This window comes from Octodon degus, unplaced genomic scaffold (assembly GCF_000260255.1).
Source record: "Octodon degus isolate 3935 unplaced genomic scaffold, OctDeg1.0 scaffold00246, whole genome shotgun sequence".
Classification (NCBI taxonomy): domain Eukaryota; kingdom Metazoa; phylum Chordata; class Mammalia; order Rodentia; family Octodontidae; genus Octodon; species Octodon degus.
In genome coordinates, this window is record NW_004524822.1 from 617,386 (window position 1) to 643,959 (window position 26,574).

At 43.5% G+C, this 26,574-nt stretch overlaps 1 protein-coding gene across 2 annotated transcripts in view; it reads left to right on the top strand.

Moving 5' to 3' along the window:
- Positions 1 to 2,832: 2,832 nt before the first annotated feature.
- Positions 2,833 to 26,574, top strand: part of Plekhg1 (pleckstrin homology and RhoGEF domain containing G1) — a 227,751-nt gene continuing 204,009 nt past the window's right edge. Inside the window, exon 1 of one of the 2 annotated variants that reach the window (XM_023706250.1) lies at positions 2,833 to 3,080. The gene's annotated coding sequence lies outside the window, so the exon portion shown is untranslated. The other variant, XM_023706251.1, reaches the window with a different exon arrangement.

Genomic DNA, 26,574 nt, shown 5'->3' on the forward strand with positions numbered 1-26,574 from the left:
ATCAATAAAACTTTGAAAAAATAAATAAACTAACAGGTCTCTAACTGTCCAAAAAATAAATAAATAAATAAATAAATAAATAAATAAAATCATCCTGTGTTGTAGGGGTGGTTTTCTTAATTGAACAGGTATATGGTGCCTTCTTACCTCAGAAGTATTTGCAGCAGATTTTCACTGTACCTAGTAATTGTGTCTAGTCTTTACTCTTCGGTGTTTTTTCTTTTTTAAATTTTTTTTCAGGGTTTTTCTTGCTGAAAGATATTGCTGAGGTATCATGCAGGAGTATACCCAAATATTCAAATATTTGTAAAATATTTGTATTGTCTTGAAGATCCTATCCTGTAAATCATCATAGGGAAAAGATGTATCAAAATAAATGGAAGTCACTTCAGAAACAAATGTAAGTCCATTTCAGTTAAATAAATTGTTTAGAGCGCCAAAATTTTTTAAAAAATTCTTTCTATTTTTTCAGTCACTCCTCATGTACCTATTATGCATTAGGAACTAAGCTACATGCTACCCACACAGAGAAACTCGGCTCTCTGCAGTTAGTCTAGGGGATCCCAACGAGACCATCTTAGTGATCTGAAGCAAAACACACATGTGTTTGGCAACCAGGAACGACACTGTGTGAGTGTTTGGTGCATGTCTGGCACAGTAGCAACAAAAGGCTTTCTGGTCTTGTTTCCACTTCCCGCTGCATACTACACTGAAGTGGCATGAAGAGAAGTGGATTGGGAAGGAACCATTGTGGCCATTCTCTAAATAAGGATCAACAGTTAACACTGTCCTCTGCCCACGGGAGCAGCCAGCAGGTGGCCGCATCTGCTGCAGCTCAGTTTTCTCGTGGGATCCCAGTGTCCTGCTGTTCCACTCTAAGCTGCCCTGCTCTAGAGACCAGGAAACCCCAAGTGTCCCCTCTTCCTTTCCAAGGTGCCTCAGCGCCTGTCTCCTAGTCACAAATACACTCAACAAGTAGCTTCTTTGAACCCTAGATCTTCTGAGTGTCAAGTAGGGGCCAGCACCTATTTATGACAGATTCCATAGAAGTAACAGTTGTCTACCTTATCCTCAGGAATGTGTTCCAAAACCCCTGGAGGTGCCTGAAACTATGGCTAGCACCAAGCTCTGTGTACATATTTGTGATATTTTTCCTATACACATAAAACTGGGATCATGCTTAATTTATAATCTAGGCACAATAAAGCAATAATAACTAAATATAAAGCAGAACAACTGTATCAATATACTGCAATGAAATTGCCAGAATCACTCCCCTTGGTGTTTGGGGCCATCATTAAATACACTGCAAGATACTTGAAACCAAGCACTGCAGTACTGCACCACGACAATCTCAGAAACAAAATGGTTCCTAATGACTAACGGGTAGGTAGTGTATACAGCCAGGATACAACGGACAAAAGAAAGATTCACATCCCTAGGGGCAGGATAGCAAGGGATCTCATTATGCTACTGAGAATGGCATGCAATTTAGAACTTATGAAGTTTTTATTTCCAAAAAAATTTCCATTTGATATTTTCAAACTAGTGTTGACCTCTAGGAACAGGCACCATGGAAACTGAAACTGTGGATGGGGTGGGGGAACTACCCTACTATTCCACAAAACATGCTGTTCAGGAGTCAGGTACTGTTGTTGCCCATTTCTATCGCAAATAACAGCATAGAGAGATGGTAGCACAAGTGGTTTTATGTGCCCTCCAGAAACCTGGAAAGGTCATAGTTGAGGAAGTCAGCACCTGTCCTGTCACCTAACAGGGCTAATGAAAGACCAACCAAGGCGATGCTTTGAGGATGCCAAATATCTCCTTTAGTCCCACCGCAAATCAACCGCTGCAAATGCACTGTGAGCATAGCCTAGCCCCAGAGCATCACATACTATGAGTCAGTTCTGGAAACTCAGAATCCTTGTCAAACAGAACATGAACTTCACGTTGTAGAGGACAGAATTGTGACACTGGGTAGCCAGGCTTCCTGCATGCAAAACCTCATTTTGTTGCAAATCTTTGTTATAATTTCCACAATTATGTACATGCTTGAAGTCAAAAGGGGAAATTCCAAAACAATAATAGTTAACATTTATCCAGGCTTTATTAGGTGCTGGGCAGTTTCCTAATCTTTCATGCACATTATCTTATTTCAATCACAGGTAGGAGCTCTCTTAGGTAGGCAGTACCATCCACAGCCCTATTTCATAGGTGAGAGGAAAGAGGCAAAGAGTTTAACTCAGTTCGCTCAGGGCCACAGGTTAGGAACTGCTGAACGGAAGGTCTGGAAACAAGTAAGTGCCTCCCATATGCGCCTAATCCGAAAGGAAACCATACACAAGCCTGATAGTGGCTTGGCAGCATCAAGAAATGACTTCACCCCTGGGCACCTTTCTGACTGAACTCATCCTTTTACTGCAGGCCCGGTGCCTTTCAACACCTCCCTTGCTATCGCCAAGGTTGTTCTTTGCCGTCCTCCTTTTCCACTTTTACTTTCTCTAAGCAAAGGTCGTTCGGCACATTAACCGAGGTGATTAAGGTAACGAGGCCTGAAAATAAACCAGGAGCTTCGCCTCCTTTTACCCGTTATGACCTCATTCTAACTAGAATGCTGATTAAGAGCAACTGCCTAAATTATTTTAAAGAACTCATGTAGGAAATGATCAAGTCCAAGGGAAAGCTACATCTCCAAGACCCAGAAAAATAAAGAAAACTGATGCGTCTGCGAAAACAGTAGCAGGGATTTTTTCTTTTAAGGACCCCCCCCCCCCCAGGCTGTAATTTGACTGCTCTCTTTGGCACAGCTCCAGAGACATGGCCAAGGGCTTAATCTCTTCTTTCTTTCTCGGGGCTCCCTCCTCCTCCACCTGGTCGCCCGCAGCGCCCGAGGAGGCGGGACGACCCGCGTCGGGGAGCGGCGCTGGAGCGCGGGGAGGGGCGGCGGGCGCGGCCGAGGGGCTCGCGAGCCGGCAAGGAAGAGGAAGTCGGGGCGAGCGCACGGCCCGGCGCCCGCGCCGGCTAAGCGCACCTCTCCGCCCGCCGGACCCGCCAGCCCTGGGAGCCGCCCCTCTCGGGTAAGCGTTGTCTGGGCTGCTTCAGGGATGGGACGCGGACACCTTGGGACCTCAGATCTGCAGGTGGGGCGACCCCGATCCGCAGGTGGGGCCGGGCGGAGCTTGGTGGCGGCCCGGAGTGCCCCGCGCGCTCCCCCTGGTCACAGGCAGAGGGTGCTTGGGAGCGCCGCGCCGCGGGGACCGGGTCAGTGCGGTGCTGTCCACTGCTCCGGGAGCCCCACGCAGGAACCCCTCCCCACGCCCCCACTCCTCTCCTCTGCACAGCGCCGCCGGGCTCGCGGCCGCTCCGAGCACTTTCTGTGCGCCCGCACCTGAGTGTCACCCTCACCCCAACTCCAACGGAACGGTCCAACAAGGGGACCCCACGGCTTACCACCGTGAGCCAACCCCCCAACGACCGTGTTTGCCGGGGTCCCTCCTGCCGGGTCACCCGCGGTGAAATAGGCGAGCTGGGCTTCCTCGCCTCTACAGCCCCTCGCGTTGGTGCCGCAGCTCCGCAGAGAAGCAGTGTTTAAGGGGTGAGTGGGGGAGAGAGCTGGCGTCAGACGGGTGCGACCCAGAGTGAACTGCAGCTCCCGAGGGCGGCAGAGCGCGGGGATGCCCGAGGCCCCTTTGTGTCCGAGGCGGCGTCCTGTTCCTAAGCCAGAAGCCCCAGCAGGCTGGCTCCGGTGAGGAAATGGCCATTAAGCTGTTGTTTCGCTTGGTTCGTGGGGAACAGTGGGGAACAGTGAGCGAGATCATTTCTAATGTGCTGGTGGCTTCTTGTGTGGGAAGCCGGTGTTTCACTAAGTTCTGGTCCTTGGCGGCGCTGGCTTTGTACCGCTCTCAGATGGCCCGCGCTACTGCATGTTATTTTTGGAAGCCACTGAGCATGAGTATCCTGAAAACCTACTCAGGCATCCATCCCTCTTAAAAGACAAGGTCCATTTCTGGCTCAGTGGGAGGAGGCTTGGGGAATTGGGACAGATAGAACATGGAAATATTTTGTGCTTGATACTTACACTAGGAGATCAGGATGTTAACTTGTAACTTAAAGGACTCCCAGGCCTAGATCACATAATGCTGTGAGTAGTTAGCAATCAGCGTGTTGTGGATCCCTGTTTCTGTAGTTGGCAAACTTTCAAAGAACTGATCCATTTGAGATTTTTATTAAAGTGCTGTAAAAACATTACTTTGGTTTTACCAGGTGGGATCTGAACAAGCCCCGTTGGTGGCTCTATTCCTCACTGCTGTGGAAGTGTGTGTGAACTGGACAGTTTCTAGAGCCCCACACACATCCCCCTTCTGAGTTGTATTTATTTCTTCTCCAATATTTAAGACTTCTGAACAAAATGGATGGGTTGGCGGTTGACCCTTTAGATTCTTTGAGTCTAGCCTCTCCGGTCTCTGACTTGACTTTTAGTCCTATCTGATTTCCTGTGTCCAAGCCACTAAACCTTAACCAGAAGAACTTCTCGTCCCCAAGCGTTCTCCCACCTCCCTGGCTTCCTGCTTAAATGAGTCACAGGCAGCAACAACTGCATGACCTCCCATCCCCTTGGTGTCGCAGCTCCCCAAAGCTGGCTGCTAAAAGACACAGTAAAGTGAGCATGGAACAGCTGTCAGATCCGTGCCCCAACTCTGCTCTTCCTGGGAGAACTTTCTTGCACCCCTTCTTCTTTCCAAGGGCACAACTCCTTTGAAGTATCTTCCATACAGATGATCATTACTAGGTTTATGCATTTCCATGAATGATTTTGAGCTGTAGTTCAAAGAAGGTAAGTGATAACTTTTTTTTTTCAACAGAAAAAGAAGCCATGTAATTCTTTAAAACCAAGAATAGCCGGTACTATTTTTTTATGCATTCAGACTGTGATTCTTTTTTCAGTGGTTTAATTCAGCTTTAATGATTTAGACTCTGATCTGATCTCAGATTTCTATGAGAAATCTGAATAGCCTTAAACTTTTTGAGTTCATAGTAAACTAAAAGCAATTTCTGAATCTATGTTCTGATTTCTAATGCTGCTGCTGCCCAGTTTTTATGGTTTTCTCCCACTGCCATTGCTAGAAGTTGGTTTTTCAAAGGGTTGTTATCCTTTAATCCTCCTGCAGGGACCATTACATCCCTGGACTTTTAAAACTGGTATGACTCCAGGGTGAGCTAGGCCAGCCCCTTACCTCTTAAAGATTTACAGAGCACACATGTTAAGAGCAAGCGCTCTGAGGTTTGCCCACCTGTGTCTGGAGCTTGCCTCTGCATCTCATTAGCTTGGAGACCTTGACCTTTTGAGGGAATTGTTAAGATGTGAATTATTTTATAATTAAGAAAAAGAACCATAGCAGTTGGTCACTCTCTCTTGAGTTTTCTCACCTTTCCTTATTTTTTCTCTGAATTTCAGAAAGAATGACCCTTTCCTCCAAAGTTGTGCTGGGGATTAAATGAAATAATCCTTATGAAGTGCTGCATATGGTGTGCTTTGAAGATGATTGTTGTCAATAGACTGTGTCCCAGGAGGGAGAGATTTTTTGTTGGAAGTTAAACATTCTCTTTTGACAGAGCTGTAATTGAACTAAGGTTCACTTCTCTTTCCTCCAAATAGCATACTTCCAAGTGATGGTTGCATGGAAACATACTTTTTTTTCTTGCTTTGTTTGCTTGTTTTGTCTTTGAGACAGGGTTTTCCTATGGAGCCCAGGCTGGCCTGGAACTCTCAGTGATTCTCCTGTCTCGGCTTCTTGAGTGCTAGAGTTGTAGGGTTGAGTGTTTCCACCATGCCCAGCTGGAAACATTTTTAGTGAAATATAATAGTTCACTCTTTAAGAAAAAAAATCATTTTCTCATTTGCCTTAGGAAAGTATGATTTCTAATGCAAAATATTCATGTATTCAGGCAGAGATGGAAATGGAAACTCTTTGTGGACCGAGATTCTTTAACCTTATACCTTTGCATTGCAGATTCTCAGATATTAATGTCCCCTCCCAGGGGACATCAATCTTTGTGAAATGAAAAGCTAACCTGAGTTCACCTGGCTATTCAGAGCCCTGAACATGAGTGCCAAGCAGAACTCCCGGCCGAAGAGCCAACTCTGTGCAACTAAAAGACGACCCCATAGTCCTCTTTATATCTCCCATACTGTTACAAAGCAACAGATAGCTCAATAAGGATGCTTGAAATACATTTTTATGTATTTGAATACACAGCCCTGGCAGGGGACATCAGGTTTATTGCAGACTTGCTGGGCTGCAGGGTACCAAGTACTATGATGAAAATGTAGAGTGAACATTTAAATAAATAATTTTATTATAAAGACATATACTGATCTATTGCAAATCCCCCTCCAGATACTCCTCCTTTTTAAATTAATTTTATTGAGAAGCAAATAGCAATGAGACAGTTGCAAAACAGGTTAGTAGGACAGTTTCAATAATTGATATATTACATACTGTTGTCTTCATAGTGGTTATTCATAGTACAAGATGCAGACATGATATCCTGTCCAAACACTATTAGTACAAATCTTTCTTCTCATTGAATTAAGAGAAAGTATCTATCCTAACTATTCTGTATATAGAGATACAAAATAGTCCTTCATTTATACCCCCTCTTTTTGTTTGGTTTTGTCAAAGGAGTGTTACATTGTCATTTAAATATTGTAGGTGGTGAATTCAGCAAAATATTCCGATATAGTCCAGTAGTCCATAATAGTCGTGAGTTATCCGTAGGACTGGCAATGTCAGAAGTTGTTGACTTGAGCCTTTTACAGCTCAGCATATTAATATGGCTTTACTTTTTATACTTCATTTTTATACTTTTCTGCTGGATGGTTAAGACCAAGATAAAGCAAGACCTATATAACAAGAAATGTAACTTTTGTATCTACAAGGTCAGTCAAATCCCTTTAAGATTTACCTTGAAGCCCTGTACTGCATTTTGTAGATCTTTGTCAGTATAGATACTCCTCCTTACTTCAACATATTTATCCCATTATTCTTGCCTCTTTCTGAAGCAGTTCCTCTTTCATGAAGTGTGATCAAAAATACAGTAAATGCTGCTCAGATGCCATTGAACAACAGAAAAGCAGGTGTGTAAAAAACACTACAGTGCCCTTGTCCACCTTATTCACCAGATCTGGCACCATGGGATTTCCGGCTCTTTCGTAAAGCCAAAATGACCATGAACAGTAAATATTTTATCAGTTCAGGACACCAAGACAGCCACAACACAACCAGAGGCATTCACGAGAGATAACTTCCAGAACTGTTTCAGAGAACAGCAATAATGATGAAATAAATTTATTCCAATGAAGGAGGAGTATTCTGAATGGGAATCGTGGCCATGTGTCTTTTACTGTAATATATATATATATATATATATATATATATGTTGAATTTAAGCATGCACCATTTTTTTCTATCATCCCTTGTATGCCTGGGTGATTCTAGTGCTAGTGATTAAGTTGACTGAATGCCTAGAATAGTTTTCATGTTAGAGTCTGAGTATCTTTTCAATCTGTACACATAACATTATCAACAGATTTTTTTCTAATGAGCTAGGAGTCAAGTAAAAACTTCCAAACTTCACCGTCTTCCTTTGGTAAGTACAGGTGACGGTGACCTCCTATATGGTTCTGGGTCCCAGGGTTCAAGTCTGTCAGTTTTGCTCCCGGGATACAACCCACTGTGGAGTGAAAATATCTGAAAAAGGAGGTTGCATCTGTACTGAACATGTAGAGGTGTTTTTCATGTCATAATTCCCTAAACAATGCAAGATAACATCTATGTATAGCATTTACAGTGTATTAGGTGTCATAAGTGATGTAGAGATGAGTTTAAAGTGTATGGGAAGATACGCATTTAGGTTCTGAGCAAATACTACATCTCTTTATATTAGGAACTTGAACATTTGCAGATTGTGGTAGCCTCAGGGGTCCTGGAAGCTACCTGCTCCTCCTCCTCCATGAAGGATGATGCACTGAATTAATGTTTGATGCAAAGCTGAGGCCTGCTGGTTGCACAGATTCATAACCCCCTCTTCTTTCTTCCTCCCCATATAATCCTAGAGGAAAGACAACTCCCAGATTGTTAATGAATCTAACATTAAATTTTTCTTTTAAATTCCAGCTTCGCCCACTTGTAATAATCAGATGGAGGAGAGTCAGGGTTTTAACTGGGTCTTTAATTAAGGGAGTTGTTTTGGTTAAGCTTTAATAACCAGGGTGCTGTGGAGTCTACAGAAGCCTCTTATCACCAGCACCGGGAAGGTCAAACCGTTACTGCAGTTGGCCAGAATTTGCCATATAGGAAAAAAAAAAAAAAACCTTTTAAAATCATCAAAAAAGTGGATCGCATGATCAAACTTTGGCTTCCTCATAAGAATCATTTTATTTAGATATATAGTTACATTCTCTTAATGAATAGAGGGATTTGTTCTAATAGCGTTTATAAATAGGATATCATGTCCGCATCTTGTACAGCAAATAACCACTAGGAAGAGAGTATGCAATGTGTTAATTATTGAAACTGTCCTACCAATTTGATTTGAAACTGTCTCATGCTATTTGTTTCTCAACAAAATTATGGAAGAAAAAAAAAAAGAATCATTTTATCCAAAGCATCATGGCAAGAAATGGGCTGCCAGAGTTGAAGTGGTACATTGCTCTTGTTTTCTGTGTTTCTAGTCACATTTAGTGCAATTTAAGTAGTCCGTGACTGGTAAGCATGAAGGAGGACTCAGGAGAGAAGTCCTGGAGGCAGAGGCGGCAGACTTCATCCTATAAAAAGTCAGTCTGTGGGTGTTTTAGGGATTGTGGTCAAGTTGACCTCTGTCTATACCTTTGACTTGGGAGAATTTTGTTTGTTTACAACTCTTTAAAAATATAAGACTGGCGGGGGGTGGTGGGGGATGCCTATAATCCCAGCATCAGGAAGACTGAGGCAGGAGGATCACCACAAATTAGAGACTAGTCTGGGCTACGTAGTGAATTCAAGGTCACCTTGGGTTGGGTATTGAGACCTTGTCCCAAACAAACCAATGGACAAACAAACAAACATAAATAAATAAATAAAAGATAAAGACCAACATTTTCATTGACCAAACAAATACAGGCCACAGGCTGAGTTAGGCCTGAGGCTTTGGTTTGCTAACTTTTAGATGAAATAGTCCGTATTTGTAATGTCCTTTATGATTTTCATGGAGACCCAAAATGATAAAATTCATAGATGCCATCTGAGTTAACTTGGTGTTTACTATGTGATCTGTAATCAAGACCTCCACTCCCTTTTCTCAATCACTCTTGTGTATTTTCTTTTCACACTGGGACAGGAAGTCTGTGTTGGACATAGCAAGCAGTTCACACACAAAAAAATGATTGTTGAATAAGGAGAAATTTGGTTGGGTTGGAATAAAAAGCCACTGTATTTGTCAGTTTTCTTGTTGCTGGGACATAATACGTGGTACTTGTAATTCGAAGGAGGAAAGGTTCAGTTAAGCTCATGATTTCAGGGAATTCAATCCATGGTATGCTGGTACCAACACAGAAAAATCTTGGTGGACAGGCTTGATTAAGTGAAAGTACTTAGTTCATGGTGGCCAGGAAGTAGAGCAGGGAAACAGTACTAGAAAGGATAGAGTAAGGGACTAAGGACCCCAAAGTCACACCTCCATGATCTACCCAGACACATTCAGAAGTGTGTGTATCTTGTCTCTTTGGCATCTCTCAAGTTGGTCAAATTGGCAGTCCAGCTTAACTGTCACAGCCTGTGGAAACTTATCATTGGTAGTTGTACATAAAGTGAAGACCAAGTCCCCAAGCAGAGTACCAAGGTCCTCATGCCACCCATCTCCTAGCACCTCCTAAAGCAATCCCCGTGTCCCTCCTGGTCAACATAACTTACAGCTTCTAGGTGGACTGTGCTGTCTTTCACCTGTGTTAGGATCCTTCCATGCAAAGATTAATACCCTTCTACTTCCTAGAGTGCTTGCTCATCTAAACAGGAAGAGATACAGATACTTCCACTTATTAAAAAATATGTAGTTATTCCCTGCTGATAGACAGTCTCATCCAAGGGTAGGAGAACCTCCTGGCTTCTTCATCTACTTACTGAAGCTGCCCCATCTTTAAGGTAGATGATAAGACTGACCTCTTAATTCCCAACAGTAAATAAGATTTTCTTCAATGTCTGACATGTAGTAATTGCTCAATGAATGCTAGCTTTTATTCACCTCTAGTCATTTACTGACAACTTACTATGCCTAGAATAATGCCTGACCAACACAAGAGCTCTGGTCTCCATAGAAAGTGATCAATAAGATGAAAGAATCAGAACGATGGATGGGCTGCCTTTGATTGGTGGCCCAGTGATCCTGTGGAGGAGGCAACTCTTGAACTCAGGCTGTGATGGTATTGATCAGCTCCTGTTTCATCAGTGGCAAGATACCTTTGAAATCACCTTTTTCAAGAAATGGTGCTAGAGATTAAACTCAGGCTCTCGAGGCTAGTGTTCAGTACCATTTGGCTACATCTCCAGCCCAAAATACACCTTTTTAAATGTACCACTAACAAAGAAGTACTGTCAGTAATATTGATGCCAGCTACTGTGGTAAATGGATGAATCTCAAAGTTGTGAAAAATGTGCATCTTAGCATCAGCGAAATGCGTTTTTTATCTGTGCTTAAAAATATCCATTGAATAAATGAGTGTTTCCTCTATAATTGCATACAAGATCCTGCTATAATGCTTTGCATTGTAACTGATTCTTTCCTTTTTTTTTTAGCTCTGGATTATTGATTTGTACCAGGCAAACAGAAAAATAGTAATGTAGTATGTAAAATGATTTGATATAGTTTAAAACACTCATTTTAGTGTGACTGAAGTGTATCGGCGAATCCTGTTCATGTGGATTTGACCTACACTTAACTTGTGTAGTGTGAGGTTGATCAGCTTTTGCAGCTGGATGATTCCTTTTGGCAGCTGTCTGCAAAGATATGTGAATCCCTGTTGCACATAGATAGACCTTCCAAGGAGCAATGAAGGCCATCGCTTCAGGCTTACTTCCTCCTGTTTGCTAGATTTAATGAAATGTAAATACTCCTCTCCTCCCTACCGCAGGGCACTAGCCATCCTGACCAAAGTCGGTGTCCATTCTGACAGTGGTTTGGGGTGGCTTCACATTCATGTACCCGTCTTCCCACTTACTTCTTTTCCAGTATCTTCCACCCCAGCCTCCCACCCCACCCCCATGAGGAGTAATATACTCTGCAGTGTTTGTTTTCCTGACTGCCCTCTAAACTCTAAATCCTGGTCGAGACCTTTGTTCTTCACTCTACTCTGTTGCTTTCTTCTTCTGGCTCTCCCACCCTCTTTTCTCTTTGGATAACTCCTTTTCTGGATGACTCAGTGTGAGTTTGGACAATGCTTGGCACCTTCTTGCTGTGGTCAGGTGTGCTGCATGTTGCTTGGACTTTCGTTTCCATGGGTCTCTTAGCCCCTAGCTCTGTAGGCCAGGAGGCAGGCTGGCTGTTTGCACATGCTGAGCCTGTCCTTCCTTCTGTTCTTTTGGGCAATTTGTTAGCTCCACCCGCCTTCTCCCAACTTGGCTCCTAAAGCCAGTGCAAAGTCTCCTTCCTGCACCCTGACAGCTGATTAGCGCCCACACCAGGCCAAGGAGGAAGCAAAGGGCAAACTTGTCCCTTCTTCAGCCACCTCTTCCTCCTCTCTCTGCTTTTCCATGTGATTAAAGGCCCTCGTGTTTCAGGGGGTCTTCAGATCAGACACCAACTCCAGCCGTAATAAGAATCCATGGAAACAAGTAGATGCAAAGAAGTCACTGTGAGGCATTCCAGGGATGCAGGTTAACCACAGTGCAGCCCTCCTCACAGTGATTTAGGGCTGTCTCCAGCCTGTGATGAGAAAGTTGGTCATGGTGGGGAGGAGTGGTGAAGAGGTGGGGCCCCTGGAAGGAGGGAAGATCCCTTAGCATCAGAGCTCAGCTCTCCGAGCCTATGTGATTACAGACAATCTTCAGACTCTGACACTGGCGCTTCTCTGATGTGCCGAGGGGGAGGAAAACTGTAATCGGAGGCATAAGTATACGATCCTGTGTTTGTTCCCTGGAACCATGTAAGCCTGTTATTAGTTTAAGTATCTGTGTTGTACTAACATATTATAGCTGCCTCAAAGGAGAACATGGGTGCTGTTCTAGAATACCTTACGGTTTAAATATTCAGGTGTCTTATGCTTTTTAAAATTGGAAAGTTCTAAACACATACATAATGGAGCATGAGTTGTTCTGAATCAAGACTTTAGGATTGCTAGGTAGGTGATGGGGGAAGCTACTGGAGGCGATGGAGTCTTTGAAAGTTCATTTTGTAAGAGAAATGTCTCCCCCCCATTATTTTAGGCCTTTCCCATTATATATGAGCATTTTTTAGGGAGGTGCTTGATAAAGAATAAAGAGGGGTGGAGCTGTAAGGGTAATAAGCTGGCCTGGGGACAGGCAGGAAATGGGTGCCGCAAGCAGCTGATTAGCAATGGCTCTGCAGGGAGAGCACTTTGGGACCTATTTGGAAACTTTCGGAACCTAGTTGGGGAGGAAAATCTTGGTGGTCTTGGCTTTCTTTCCTCTTTTTGTCTCTGTATAAAATATTTATGAACGCTAACCCCCTTCCTTAGCAGCTCAATGTGTAGGTTTGGCTGTAAGTATTCTACTTAATCACAGTCTTTTCTGATATCTGGCCTTGGAAACTAATATAGCAAAGGAAGTCGTGCAAAAATAATGGTGGCTGTGTTGTATGGAGCCCACGGGTATGCCTGTCACTATGAAGCACTGCAGCCTAGAATTCTGATGGCTCCCAAAGTGTCATTATTATGAAGCATCCCTGTTCTTTGGTTCCTTTTAGAACTCACCTGAAATGGAAGCAAATGTTATGAAGTTCAAAAAATTAAGTTGTGATGAACTGCACAATTGCCCTGATTTCAAAATATAGAATGCCTGTGAGAAGCAAGAGGAGACTCTCTGCTTTCTTCTGGGTCATGGGTCAAGGCAAGGTGTAGTACCATCCAATCCAGTGCTAGAGACTAATAAATTTCTGACTAGGGGGGTAACAGAGACGTGTTCCTAATGTCTTATAGAAATAAGGGGGGCCAGGGAGATAGCTCAGTAGAATAAGCACTTGCCTGGCAAGCGCAAGGGCCTGAGTTCAATCCCTGGTTCTAAAAAAAAAAAAAAAAAAAAACAGAAATAAGAGAGAGAGTGCAATTGTGTACTAGCTAAAGATATAATAGCTTAGCAATAGCTATTCAAATCCTTAGTTTTAGATTACTAATATATACAGAAAATATAGTTGGCAACATTTGGAAACTATTGTTTATTAATTGTGCTCCTAATTCAAAGGTTTTTTCCAGAATATTGGTTAAAGAAAAAGTGGTATGCATATAAAAGATAAGTTTGTTTTTCTAATGCCTGAATACTTAGAGTTGAAACATGGGATGAAGGTGGAATTAGCAATCTATGTATCATTTAGAATTTACTCGAAAATCCTTTCTAAACTGAGAATAAAACTGTAATAAAGTTGTTATGAGGTTTAAACCATAAGGTATGAATAAGAGTTAGTACACAGTAAGTCCTTGATAAGTAGTGGCTATCTGTGTTTGCTGAGTCTCACACTAAAGTTTTATGCTCTGTTATTAAAGAATTGAAACAGTAGCATAAAAGGATGTAGAAAAGCTACCTAGATGTTATAAGAAGGGCCTTAAGTTTCCCAGACAAAAGTCAATGAAAAGAGAGGGATAGAGAAAATTTGTGTTTCTTTGTTTGTTTTTGTTTAACTGTCATAGCAACACTATGTTCATTATGCTGAAAATTCAGGTTAAATCAGTTCAGTTAATAAATATACTCAAAAAAAAAAAAAAAAAGGCTTTTTAAACTAATTTTAACCGGGGAGATGGCTCAGTGGAATAAGTGCTTCCCTGGAAAGCTCAAGGGCTTGAGTTCAATCCCTGGTTCCGCAAAAAAAAAAAAAAAGGCCTAAAAAGAAATAAATATACTCTTGTAAGTTCTGGGGGTGCAGTGGTGAATAAAACAGACTAACCCTGGAGTGAAGAGGAAACTTTCTGCAACAGCATTTTAAGGAGAATCCAGCAAGGCGGTGGATGGAGTTGGACAGCACTGGATTCTCCAGGTAGTCAGGAAGGCCTACCTGAGAAGTTAGGCAGCTTTCTGTACTGTAACCATGATCAGCTTGTCAAGGGAAAGGGCTTATTGTGTGCACAGTTTCAGAGGCTCCAGTCCCTGAGCAGTTTGGCCCTATGCCTTTGGGCCTGTGGCAAGGCAGTGTGTCGTGGTGAGACTGCATGAAAAGAGAAACTCTTCCTGCTATTGCCACTGAGAAGCAGAGAGAGGAAGGGGCTGGGGCTGCAGTATCCCATGCTAGGGCACACTGCCAGGGACCTCACTTCTTGCACAGGTCCTGCCTCCTCAGGATTTCACCAGGCCTTTAGCACAAGAAGCGCTGGGGGATGCTAACCCAAACTACAGCAGGAAAATTCCAGATGTAAGCTACAGCATAGGTAACTTCTGAGGCACAGTCTGAATAGTGAAGAGTGATCAGGAGAGAGGAGAAAAGAACATTCTAGAAAGAGGACAAGGTAACTATGGAAGACTTGAGAGAGAAGTAAACTCCATGATCTCACAGAATCAGGGGCAGGAGATAAAGTAGGAGAAGAAAGCAGGGTCTGGATTTTGTAGATTTTTCTAATGTCAAGGGTTTTGCCATGGCTCCAAGCATGATGCCAAGGATTTTAAAGCAGAGTAACATAGTCCTATTAATGCTCAATTACTACTTGGACTGTTGTGCAAGGAACTATACTAGAGACTTCTAGAAACAGGTATCTTCAGTGGAAAAGAGGAGAATAGTAGCACAGGAGATAGTAAAAAGTTGATTCAGAAGTACACATTAGTGACTGCACCTCAGGCAGAAGGAATTGGTGAGGTTAAGGCACGGGTCACCACTGTTACTTGCTATGTCCTACCTGCATACGCATCTCCATATTTTGCTTCTGTTGCCCTCTCCTTTGCAAAGTGCCCAGGGACATGTGGCTGTGGGTGATGCTGTCTGTGAAGCCAGGGTGGGAGAGCTCGCCTCCTACACATGCACATAATCGAATGCCCTCCTCTGGGCTCCTGGGCACTCCATGACCTCTCCTCCAGTGCTCATGCACTGGCCAATTAGCTGTTGGCTTAATGGCCATTTAGCTGTTGGCCCTCCCTTGACTCCAAGTTCCTTGAGATTAAGTCAGGACAAAATAACTTTTTCCCCTTGCTGGTTAAAATTAGCTTTAAGAAATCTAAGCCTCCTCCTGGGGAAAAAAAATCTGTTTTCAGAAATGAATTGAGGAAATAGAGTATGTAGCTAAATATTTAAATGAGAATAAAGAGGAAAGAAAGAAGAAAGAGAGGGACTGGAAGAAACAATTCTAGGGAAATCCTAAAGGGCTCCGAGCTAACACTTTGTAAAGGTTTCTTTTGGAAATGTTTTTCATCAGATGATTTTCTGTCATGGAGCCCAGTAGCTCTCTTGGTTTAAAAGTTGCATGGGCTTGTAGTTAATGTGGTGTTCTGTGTTTCTCACCTGACTTTTCCTGCTTTATTGTGAACTTGGAGACTCATTAGGGATCTTGTTTATTCTGGAATAGAAGCAACTGTCAGAGAAAATGTAGGGCCAGAAGTCTTTCTGATATTCCAGACCACCTGAAGGGCTCTCGTGCTTTCCCAGGCAGGATTACCCATTGCAGCCCATGGCACTGGGCGCGCCCCTTTCTATGTGGAGACAGGACACTGGCTTTCGTGGGAAGATGCAAGTCTCCTGGCATGTACAATACTCATCCATCTGTTTCCACTGGAGATTAAGGTCACATGGTTGACCTTGAATCAGTTGTAGGCTTGAATTTGGGTCCAGTTCTCCATTTGCACTGTCAGGCAAGATGCACATGCAGTGTCCAATGCTAGTGTGTCGGTTCTGGGTGAAAGCCTTCATGTTAGATGACCAGCCTAGAAATATATGCAGCAGCTTAGGAAGTCTGTGCTTGTTAGTCTCATACTGAGAATTCAACTCTGACTGGAGAAAAAAAAAAATGCATAGTTAGACCACATTGTGGAATGCTAAGTGTACATTAATGGCTTGGTGACTTATAAATTTAGTTTATTAAGTTGCTGAAGGACCCCTTCACATGAAAAGGGAATAGACTGTGGCAGTCTAGTTTTTGTTACTGTGCCAATTAGAAAATAACCAAATGACACATCTCATAGACTATTCTGTTGTAAATGTTTTGGCTCAAACAGTGAAACCCTATTGTGTTTCAAATTGAATCAAGAGAAAAACGATGAGTCGGCAGGTCTGTGCCGTCCACTCCCACTCTGATTCCTTCTGGGATTTATCTCTCTGGCTTTTGCACAGCTGACACAATGTCACCCGCCCAGATTCAGACTCTTAATCTCCACTTCCAGACCGGCCTCCAACTTCCTGAAGTTGTTTTCTCTCCCCCTCCTTTTCCAATTCTGAGTTAATAGCACTGCAATTCAGTGGTCGCCGCAAGCACTTGCCTTCCCTTTCCTGCCTGGTCTGCTTGGTGGGCAGTGAGTTCTTAGGTGGCCCCTTGTTCATACTCACTTCTTCTGCCACCTTGTCTTCCTTTTGAATCCTAATCTCTCGCTGAAACCAGTAGAAGAGTTGCTGAGCACAAATGTGACTTATATATGCTTATTTAAGTGAATTTATATCTATCTATATTTTATGCATAATTTATATAATTTTATAATTAAATATAATGTATATATAAATATGTATCTGATTTTTATGTATATATAAAAATCTTTTCCATGGAGCTACCTCCGAGTTTGAATGAAACCTCTCCAAGATGGCGGCGGCCGTGGCTGAGGAGGCAGGAGGATATGGAATATTATCTTGTAAAATGGAGCTACCTCCCTATTCCCTTTCTCAGTTTTTAATTTTAAAAAGCTTGATGGTTTCTCACTAAGTCACTAAGTTGCCAAGGCTGGGCTTGAACTTGTTATCCTCCTGCCTCAGCCTCCCAGAGTATAATTGAATGCATCTTAACATCTTAACAGAGACTTCTTCTGTTGGTTTAGCCCAAAGGGAAGGTTGATAATAGAACTTAGGGAAAAGATTAAAAAAAAAAAAAAAACCCTTTATTAGTCCTTTTGACCTTCCCAGGTCCTGTCCCTTCTCATCCTTTAGATGCAATCCATCCATAAGGTCTGCAGACGGCCTCTAAAACATCCTGTTACAACTTCTCTGTCTTCACTGTTCCCACTCGGTCCACTGCAGTGCTACCTTCCTCTGGCTTGGTGCCTCCTCCTGGGTTCCTAACTGAGCTCCCTGCTTCTGTCTTGCCCTTCCTGTCTGTTCTCCACTGAGCAATCAGAGTGAGCTTGTTCTTTTGTTAGCTGGGGTAGCCTCCTGTGTGGCTACCCATCTCATTCAGAGTCCAGAGGAAGGCTGTGAAACAGTCCGCAAGACCCTCCCTGAGTGACCCTGCCCGATCGTCATCTCAGCTCCTGTCTTACTTTTCTCCTTGTATGTGCTGAGCATCATCAGCTCTCTGGCTCTTTGTTGGCCCAGGTACTCCAGGCTCCAGGTACGCTTTGCTTTCATGTCCTCTGCCTGGACCATTATTGCTGAGAGAGTGGAGCCTCACTGTCTTGCTTTTTTTACTTCCCTGCTCCACATCACCTCCATGTCTACCACCAAGGGTGGATGGTGGGTGTTCTTATTGGTGGTGTTGGTGGACAAAGTGGTGATGATAGTGGTAGGGGTAATGGTGGTGGTCATGGTGACAGCCATGGTGATGGTGGGATTCTTGTGGCTGATGGTGGTGGTAATGGTATTGGTAGTGGTGATACTGGTGGTGGTGGTTATGAAGTTGTAGGTGTTGGTAGTAGTGATAGTTGTGATGGTGATAGTGATAATAGTGGTGGTGATGGTGGTGGCAGTGGTATTGATAATGGTGATACTGATGGTGGTAGTGACCGTGGTGTTGGTGGTAGTGATGATGTTGAGCTTATTGGTGCTGATGGTAGTGGTATTGGTAGTGTTGATAGTGATGGAAAGGATGCAGTGGTGGTTGTGGTAATGATGGTAGAAGGAAAGGAGCAGAAGTAACCAAGAAGCTCCCCTGTGACTCCACCCCTCCCCTATTCTTGCCTTCACACTGTGTTTTGAAGCAGCCTCCTTGGGCGATCAACCTGGGCCCTTGCTGGAGAGTCAGCTCTCTGATGCTTTCTAACCACGAGACCTTCCTCACTGCCCTGAGCCCGTCTTCCCTCCACTCCACTCACCTGGCTCCTTCATGTTCTGCCCTGTGTCCACAGTGTCCCACAGCACAGGACTTAGTGTGTGTGACAAACCCAGAAATAAAATGTCACTACTTTCTTTAAGTCTACCTTTCACTGTTCCAGATGTTTCTTGTCCACTGAAATAAGCCCTGTGCTATGACAGTTAAACACGTCAACTCCAGAGCCAGGCTTCCAAGATCCCAACTGGGTTCCACAACTTAGAACTTACACTGCCTTGGACAAGCTGTTCAGCTCTTTACACCCCAGGCATGATCTTACAGATGGTGAAATAATGCCAAAGTCCTGAGGTTGTAATGAGATAAATATAGTCATTCTTTAACATGCTTTCAGAACTGAGTTCTAACAGAAAAAGTGAATTAGCTCTCATGAAAATTTCTTCAAAACACCTTTCATAACTCTCAAAATGTAACCATCCTTCTCACTCAACCAGGTATCCTTTAGTTCACATTTTATTCAGTTACATAAATATCAACCCACCCATGTCTTACATTTATATATGTGTAACATAAATATCACACCCATGTAGAAAACTTTTATTCCTGTACCCACCTCTGACCTACCTTCTGTCATCTGATACACCATAAATCACTGCTTGTTTGTTATCTTTCAAAATTCCTCAGAGGGAGGAATTCATCTTCTAATTAAAGAAATGTCCAAACAGACATCAGTAAAGAAAACGGTGTAATGAAATCCCTCATGTACCCATATTCAAGATTCAGTAGTGATAGGTGTGTTGCAAGTCTTATTTCATCTGTTCCCTTCCTTATGCCCTCCCCGCTTTGGAGTATTAAAATCAGTGTTCAGGGCTGGGGGCTTAACTCAGTGGTAGAGCATTGAGGCCCTAAATCCAGTCTCTGGCACCTCCACCACCCAAAACAAAGCAAATCACAATATCATGTTATTTTTTTCCCACAAATACTTCAAAGTGTATTTCTAGATGATAAGGAACTTTTTTAAATTACCATTATACAGTACATGCCATGAAAAAAAACCCATAATCCCTTGAAATAAACTCTTATTCTGTTAGTAGACCAAATAAAATCCTGTTAAAGCAGGATTTTGTTTTTGTTTTTTTTTGGGGGGGTTTTGTTTGTTTTGTTTACTGCTACCTCCCTAGTACATAATAGGCACCATGGTACTTAAATGAGTGGATGAATGGGTTAGATTCTAAAAGTTTATTTTTGGAAGACAGCTCCTTAAAAAATGCAAATGGTGATTATGATCTTGAACTAATAAAAGAAAGCTCTCTTGGTTCATAACAAGCTGGGGCAAAGCTCTGTCCTGTGTGTGAGGCTCATAGAACATACACCCTATCTTCTGGGGAGGAGATACCTCCAGAGTTCCGCATTGGGATACTGCCTGGGACCAACACTCGTGACTCAGAGGAGTTTGAAATCCTACCTGTGCTTCCCTCCTTGACCAAGGAATGAAGTTCACATGGTTCTTACTTGTAGAGTTGGATGTACTCTCTTTTGGCTGTGAACTCTACTATCTGCTAGCTTTTTCTTCATCCATAGCTATATGAACATGTAGGAATAGTACATAAAGTGTTATCCAGTGTGTGGCCTTTGGCTATAGCTAAATGGACATGTGTGGGTTCTCTCTTGTCTCCAAGGCACCATTTCTGACAACTCCCAAGGCAAGAGTTCCCAAGACAGAAGGAACGATTGGTTGGGGGCTAGTGGTTGCCCAGTGGAAGCTGTCCCCCAAGAGTGGTACCCTCCAAGCCTCCTGCCCCTGCAACCTGACTCTAGTGTTTCCCACCTTTGCTGTGGTCTTCTGTGGAATAGAAAAACAGTATGGTAGCTGTACTTCTGGTCAGTGCATTGCCCCTCTGAGAACTAGTCTGAAGTGCTTTTGCTCTTATTAAGGAGATTTAAAGAAATAGTTAAAGATCTGCCTTCACTTTTGAGTACACAATGTAGAAAATCAGTTTATTTGAAAAATCAGATTTTGTGCTGACCAATATATTTGGGGTATTTGATCACCTCTCTAAAATTAGATTTCTAGTCCTAAATACTCCCAAAAGAATGGCTAGCTTATACTGTAGACTCATCTCCAAGTGAGACCCTGCCAGGTTCTTCGGGCTCCTTGATACATTTTAAGGTCATAGCCAGTCTTACCAGGAGCACATTGACAAATCATTTCTCATAACAAGCTCAGCTACAAGATGTTTTTCCTCTCCATCAAGCACCTAGTGTGTAGCGATGTCTTTCTGACTGCATGATTTGAAGGAGTTACTTTGTATTTCCAAGATTGTACTTCGGCCTGAGATCAGTTAACTGGTATTCGAGAGAAGTCAAGCTTTGGATAACCTAAACCCTTGCAAAGCCCTGCCTTCAAAGGGCTGCTGAGCACTCGACCCAACCCTGATAGCATTGTACACAGCCTCCACTGAGAGCCCTCTCTCGCATGATCTGGTTGTGCCCAACCCTCAAACAGACCCCGAAGGACAGTCCAGAGCAGTTGGCTGCCTCTCCCTTGGCCTCCTTCACCCCGGGAGAGCTGTCATCTGCTTTGTTTCTTTCTCTCCTATCAGAGCCCCTTCAGACTTCTAAATCTTCTCAATGAAAATCTTGCAATTGACATTTACATAAATTCCTGTAACAAAATAAGCAAATGTAAATTCTCACAGGTTAGGATTTCTTGTAAGAAGGATCAGACTTAAGAGAGATTATGATGAGTGATGCCTACTGTACAGGTGTGGTGCATGCTTGTAAGCTTAGCACTCTGGAAGGCTGAGGCAGGAGAATTTTAGGCCTCTCCTGGGTAATTTAGTGATTTAGTGAGGCCCTGTCTCAGTCAGTCAATCAATCAATCAATCAACCAATGGACTAGGATGTAGCTCAGTGTGAAGGCAGTACCTAGTAATAAAAAAGGGGGCGGGTTTAAAATTCTTAATCTCCCTAAGGGAGTAAGGAGGATGGCAGAGGAAGCAGGTATGCAGGGAAGTGAGAGTGGTGGAGAGGAGAGGGTAGACCATGGAGCTTTGCCTCTGGCCTTGCAGTTCTCTTTTGAGATTATAGATGTGCACCACACCCAGCTTCACACACTTCCTGAGTGCTGGCTGCCATTCCCACTTCAGAGAGACATAAAACGTTTAGATGACCTGTCCAGAGACACCTAGGTCATCAATGGCAGGATGGGGACCAGTATACCCAGGTCTGACCCAGGTCTCTGCTCTAGCATGATTGAAGTCATGAGTTAGAATTGCAAGGGAGGAAAATCCAGACAGAAATTAACCTTTTACTCTTAGGTCTGTGTAGGTCCAGGGCTAGTAGGTGGCTCTGCACAAGTAGGGGCCCAAGATCATCCTATGCTACCTTGCGATGTCACCTTCATAATAGGCAGCCAAATGCCCCATTAAAATTGAATGCAATATTACTACAGAGGCAAAGAGTGGCGACATAAGGGATAGATCACTGGGTAAGAGAAGAAGAAGGGGTCATCCAGTGTGTGGCAGTCCAGAGGCCACCAGTGCCTATGGCTAGTGTCACTGGACTGTACCGCTTTTGTGCCTCACAGAGCTAGGGTACTTGTTGTTTCCTAAAGCACCTGACTGCTAGGGTGTTCTCTGAGAGGACAAAGCCGCATCTAAAATGCTGACCTTCTGGCAGGATGCCCCAGCTAAGGACAAATAAATATTTGTACCAGTAGTATTTAATTAACAACTGGGGATTTCCAGCAAGCACTTCATTTTGGCAAGGGCTGTTTACTGATGATTCACAGCATTCTTTTCTGAAGCGGAAACGACTAAAGATTCTGGTCTTTTTAGTCTGTCACTCATTCTTGGCGACAACAAGAAACACCTGAAAACCGTTGTGGACCGCGTGACTCCTTCAGCTGAGTGTCTTGTAAAGATTTGCTCATCTGACAAAGAGGCATAAGAATCAGACACTGGCTAAGAGGGCTCCACATTTGTACTGAACAGATGGATGAGAGAAATGATTGTGGCTGCCGTATTCTAGGTCTGCTGTGACAGCAAAATCATTAAATGCTGACATGCTAGAATTCAGACAAGTTATAAATTAAGGAAAGTATGATTTATGTATCATTGAGAAATTTAGAAAGAAAATCAAGAACTTGGAAAATAATGTTTTCTGCCTGACTTAAGTATTTGAAGAGAAGTGATTGAATTAAATTGTGTAGTTTCAGAAATTTAAATTCTGTGTTCTTCTATTGCATATTCCAGAGAATTACAGGAAATCCTTTGCAACAGGGTATCCTGAGTTGGAGAGTGTGTGAAGTTTAAAAAAAAAAAGCCACTCATTTGGTGGTAAGCTTCAGTGAAGATTATAGAATCCATTATGTTCACTGAGTTTGAAGAATAACAATCACTTTAATCATGCTTGTTTTCATGATGGCCCGGAGAAGAATTAAGAGACTTCCTTTCTAAAAAGTTTTTGCTAAGACAGCGCTTTTATCCTCCCGTTGAGTCAACGGAATTGTTGTTTCTATTGGAATTTCAAAATCAAACTTGATCCCCCACGAAAATTTAAAAGTAAACTGATGGGGAGTAATTAACCAGTTAATTACTGGTGGGACAAAACCAACTTGTATTTTCAAATATTTTTAACTATCTCACTTAGCCACGAGGGCTTTTAGTAGAAGGCTACATTTGAATGTCATGAAACTTTTGGAAGTTCAAAACACTAGATCTCTTGGCAATACTCTCTGTAGAACTCAGTCAGGCTTTGCTCTCGTTTAAAGGTGTTTATCTCTCTGAGGCGCCCAAGCAGAGCTAAGAATGGCAGTGCCGATGGGGTGCCATCCACACAGCTGCCGGGCTGATCTAAGTGAGCTTGTGAAGCCAGGCAAGGGAGCCCTCACAGGGGCTTATGACATGCAGAGGATTTCCTTCCATTCTCTGAGCCCTTTTGACAGGCAAACCTATAGCAGCCTGTTGATGGGCGTATCAGTGAGCATTGTTTTGTGGAAGGCCGAGGGTGTGGGAGCAGGTCTGAAAGGGCAGGAGAATACATCCCAGCACAAGAGCAGCAGAAAGCATACATGGAGTTGCTGGTTAATGTTTAACACCTTACTGGGGTTTGAGCAGGGGATGCATGTGTGTACACGCATAGTCATACATTTTATAAGTTTATTATAAATTACACTGATGGGTGACACAATTTTCACACAATAATAAAAATGGCCATTGATTCATATCATGGCTTCAGCTGGTGTTTGCCAAACTTGTATTCCTCGTTCACCTTTGTAAATGAATGTAATTTCAGCATGAATATTATTTGATTTTTTTACAGGAGTGAGTAAGACAGTGTGTTCACTCAATCATCAGGGACGTGAGTGACTACTGAATTAGGGGGTTTATAATGCGGGAGGAGTATCCTGTTGTGGGGGTGCTGCTTCTGCACGTGATGGCTGTGGACACAGCACAGTCTTTTGTTTCATCTGCATGATTAACATTTTCGCTATCCCTTTCTGAGACATGACAAAAACAAGTCAAGCCCTGACTTGTAGCATTTGCCAATACCCATGGTGTAAATACCTCGCTGTGGCTGCTGCCAAGCTGATTACTAAGTGCAGAGTGGGGAAGAGAATGTGTCATAGATGAAACTGGTACAACTGCAAGAGCCACATAGTGCCAAGATACAGTGAACTATTAAAGAAGCAATGGCTTTTGAATATTTATGTCATCCCTTGCTGTTGATATCGTTTAAGTACATGTTGTTTACTTTTTAGTGGTTATTTTGACACATGGCTCACAAAATCCCTGAGATTTAACAATTAGCTCTTGCGAGTGTAGGGAAAAGGGTCTTTGATAGGAGAATCTTGACTCTCACGTAGGAAGCATGGGGGTAGGGGAGCTTGTCACCTAATCAAACATATCTTGAAAAGCAATGGGGATTTCCCCTACCATGTGACAACTACGTGGGTGGAACTGAGCTGAAGGAAGGTGGTCTTCCAATCACTAAGCAAGGAGTGAAAATCCAGAGAGGGTGGTGCTCCTGGGCAGCCATTGCCAGAGACCTGCAGGTTGTTTTCTACTACTTGAGAATTTCTATTACTTCTCATGGAGGGAGTAGACTTTGTTCAACTGGCTACAAATTTGAGTGGGCAGAAATAGAGAAAAACTATGAAAAGTCAAGAAAAAAATACAGACTTGTTTTCAGGGCAGATCCTGGACAGTCTAACACACAAAGTAAGCAATTATGAAGTCCCCTGGGGTAAGCCCTGGGGTTGGGAGGCATGCAGAGGTCGTCTGTGTTCCTGCTGAGTTCCTGATTCGAGCCACCACCTCTGTGCTTCCTGCAGCTTCAGCTCCTGCCTCTTGTGGCCTTTGGCACCTCCACATCTCCCTCTTTTTTCTTTTTGAGACAGAATCTCTCTATTTAGTATAGACTGGCCTTGAATTCACTATGTCGCCCAGGTCGGCCTCAAATTCATGGTGATCCTCCTGCCTCAGCTTCCTGAGTGATGGGATTACAGGCATGTGCCCCCACACCCAATTAGCTTTTCCTGCTTATGTCTCTCAGACAAACACTCAGCTCAGGAAACAGACGGTGCTCACAATTTATATGCCTTCTTAGAAAGCAGTAGAAGATTAAAGGGAGAAATCAACCAACATGTTTTTCAGATGCGGCTTTCTGTGAGTTAGTGGGTGTTAAAGGCCATATTCCTGAGGGCTGTTGAGCTTCTCACACTGGGGTGGCTGATGACGATGAGGAAAGGAGGTGGGTGGTTTGGGGCAGGGAGCTTGGCAGCCTTGGTGAAGCAGGTGGAGAGGCCACGAGGAGCAAGGGGAAGTAATGCGCCTGCGCCTGGACTCCATTTAAGTCGGTCTCCTTTCTTCCGCTCACCTGAAGATATTCGCATGCCTGGTGAGCAGGGCCCAGCCTAGGGCAGCCTGGTTCTCAGCACAACATGTTGTCAGAACCCGCTCTGAGCTGTCGCAACCCAGAAGGCAGAGGACAGAGCATTTGCTGCTTGCATTGCTTTATTTGGGGTCACAAATTGATTTCTTTTTTAAAAAAAATGTGCATTTGAATTCAGAGTAATATTCTTGTAGATTTTATTCTTTATTAACTTCAATATCTGTGCTGTTGACTTTTTCTTAATGCTTAGGCCATCTCTGACTTGGTCACAATCACACAATCATTAGTTTTAATATTTTTACTATGTTATATTATCTGTGTGTTCATTCCTCCACTGGTTCTATGCACTTTTCATAACTATTGATAACTCTGGACCTTGGTAGGACACTCCCTCCCTGGGAAGACGCTGCACCTGAGCGACAGCTCCACTCTGGCCCCCCACACCTAGGCCCTCGCTGGCAGGTCCTGAGCCGGCCAGAGACTGCTGCAGCGCCCTGGCCTGTTCTTTGTTCCCCCAGACCCTCAGGTATTTGTGCAAGAGGGGAAGGGCCCTGTGTCAACACTTCCATTCCCTCGGCGACCATCAGGCATTTGACACTCACTAAACCCAAGAGGAGGGGCAGAGGGCAAGTTGCACATCTTGTTTTGCTCTTTTGAGTTGCCAGATCTTTCCTGACTCAGTTTACCCGCTAGAAGCCTTCTGCTGTAATAAGGAGCGTGTGTGTGCACATGCTTGTGCTGAGTCCACACACATCCCTTGGCCCATGCATCATGCGTTTGTTGTGCCTGGCACATGGCCGCAGTGCCCAGCTGAGGCTCTTCTGGGGCTGGGGCTCTCCACAGGAGACAGAAGAGAGGAGATGCTGAGGGGAATGGTCAGTGCGGGGACCAGTGGGAGGCAGAATGAACTGAGGTTGAGTGCGGGCTCTTCTTCTTACTAATATCTGAATAAAACTCATTTGTTGACATTACAAGTACACAGAAGTCGGTGAAACTACACAGTTTATCCTGCTTCTGCAAAGAGGGGAAAACCTCTAAACTCATGAGTTTGACCTCCAAGGTTCCTGGCTTTAGTCTCTGTGCCTGTTTTTAGAGTTTTAAATTAATTTATTCAGTCTGAATTAAAAATTCTAGAGTAGCTCAATGACTGTTAGCTTAGGAACACATCAAAGCTGGTGCTCGTTGAATCTTTGGTGAGGAAAGCAATGCTTGTGCCCTCAGCACTGGTAGAGGGCTGGCGGGAGAGGAGGGCTGGCAGGGCAAAGGGCTGGCAGGAGAGGAGGGCTGGCAGGGCAGAGGGCTGGCGGGAG